Below are 2439 nucleotides of genomic sequence, written 5' to 3'. Positions count from 1 at the left end.
CGCAAATGCGCGGCGAAGCCCTTAAAATTAACCACTCGAACTAATTGTAGGTTCCACTGACAAATTCATTTAGCTTCGACCCAGGGAGGGAAGTCGCAGACTGCCATCCGCGAGCAGGAGAAACAGCGGGGTGCCACGGGGCCGCGGTCCCTTACGGACTCCCTCGGGGCTCTGTGGCCCGGCACACGCGGCTCGTCAGGGGTGTCGTCAGGTTATGGGTCTAGAGTCCAAAGGAAGGTGACCCTGTCCATTTTGTGGGATTTCGTGCCATTACCGCAAAATAACCACTCTCTAAAAAATGGATGGAGTAGATTGTATTAAACCAGGAAGGAAGCGTGCGTTTGGGACCCTTCGGCCGTCCAGGTAGACTCAGGAACGTGACGACGGAGAGGCTCTGAGCTCGGTTTTGAAAGGAGAGAGTCGCGACAGCGTCGTGGGGTGGCCGCGGAGCGGGAGGTGAAGGAGCCCAGGCCTCGCGGCCGTGCTGGCCGCGGTGCGTCGCCAGGCGCCCCGTCTGGACATAGGTCCGGTCGTGGGGTCACCAATCGTGTCGGGGAGCCAATTTGTGGGCCTCCTAGCCAAGTCGTCTGAGCCGCGACCCCGGGGTGCTGGTCCAGGGTCCCGTGAGAAGCGGATGTGAAGTGGTTTTGAAAACAGAAAGCGCTCGTGAGTATCAGGGGCTAGTGCTGTTTTCATCACTGTCGTACTTTAAAAGACAAAGCCGCACCTGTGACTGTGGGTCCCGGTGGAGGCCTCACATGTCTCCCCCCGCTCCCCGCGAGCCCAGGACGCACTTTCCAGAGCCAAGGGCGTCTCGTGTCCCTGGTGAGTCAGGTAGAAGCCGGTGGTGGACACGGTCTCATTCTGAAGTCAGAGCTAATGAAAAGGGGTGATTCTCCATCAGAAACCATCGCTGTGTTTCTCCTTCTTTAAATTGTGTCTTTGAAACTTTATCGTTCCGCCCGTCAGCTCGGAACTACAGGCTCACATAACTTCAGACGGGGAGGAAAGGAGACATGTCAACCCATCGTCTGTTATGTTGCAGCCAGGACGCCTGAGGCCGGAGAGGCTGAGTGACTGATCCAGGGACACGTAGCAAGTGGCCGAGGCGACAGACTCCCAGAACCCTGCCGAAGGCTCTTCGAGTGGGGCTCAGTGAGTGTTACATCCAGCTGCCGTCTGGAAAATCCGCTGATGCGGTTTGCTACCCTCGCCGCCTTTTCTAAGTCAAAGCCGCAGTCCCCAAAATCGGCAAGACGTCCCCCAAACGGCAGGTGTGTGGTTTCCACGGGCATCGATGACAAGCCACATTCACGCTCCAGGCCCTCCGTCCACCTTCACGTCGCACGGCAGGAGGGCTCACGGTGTGGCGTCTGGTCACGTCTGGAGGTGAGCTGGTCCACTCACCTCTGACCTGGAAGTTCGTTCTGGAACAAAGCAGTGAAGCCAGGTGTTCAGGAAGGAGGTGGCCGTTAGGCCCCGCGATGCAGCTGGCAGCAGCGTGCCATGCCAGGATTGTCGGGGCGACCAGCGGGGTCCTCCCTGGCGGCTCCTGCTGCTGGAGAGGGACACTTGGACCAGACGGCTTCGCTTCAGCGCGTCGGGTCGGCGTTGGGGGTGGCAAGGTCCTCCGTCAGCAGGGAGTATACCACCAGCCACGCTCCTTACTGGGTTCGTTTTCGCCACATTTTCACACGTGACAAACGCGTCTCTTCCCCAAAGCCGATCGCGGGCTGAGGGAGGCTGCCGGGGAGGGGCCGAGGCTCGTGGCCGCGGTGTCGGCCGTCGCCGCCCGCCGGCCTCCCTGCTGCTGCCGCGCGGGTGGTCGGAAGGAGGAATTTATCTCTCCCCCGTGAGAATGAGGTTTCCCTCTTCCACAATATTCACATGTTCAAAGATTTAAAAAAAATAAAATATGGCATACACACGTACGATAAATTGCAGGAACTTCAGGTGGCCCAAGGCGGCCACGCCGTGTGAGGTGGCCCAGCTCGAGGGCGACTCCGTCGCCAGCACCCCGGGCCGACCCCGTGCCCCTTCCGATCGCGACTCCTGACTCCACTGCAGTTTTGCCTGTTGCTAGGATATGTGGATTGAGTGGTGCAGTGCGTGGTCTCCCACGCGTCTTTCACTCGGAGTCATGCCCAGGAGACTCCTCCGCGCCCCGGAAGTGGCGGTGACTTGCTCCTGTCTCCGCCGTGACGTGCTGCAATGTTTGAAGGTACTGCGACCTGTTTATCTGTCCCGCTGTGGACGACCTTTGTGGGTCACGATGTTAGAGGTGGCGCTGCTGGTGTGCCAGCATGGCCGTCCGTGCACCTGTGTGTGCATGCTGCGTGTCCCTGTGCATCTGTGTGTGTGTGTGTGTTGCGTGTCCCCATGCACCTGTGTGTGTGTGTGCTGCGCGTCCCCGTGCACCTGTGTGCGTGCATGTTGCGT

This window comes from Pteropus alecto, unplaced genomic scaffold (assembly GCF_000325575.1).
Source record: "Pteropus alecto unplaced genomic scaffold, ASM32557v1 scaffold61, whole genome shotgun sequence".
Classification (NCBI taxonomy): domain Eukaryota; kingdom Metazoa; phylum Chordata; class Mammalia; order Chiroptera; family Pteropodidae; genus Pteropus; species Pteropus alecto.
Note: the sequence above shows the minus strand (reverse complement) of the source record.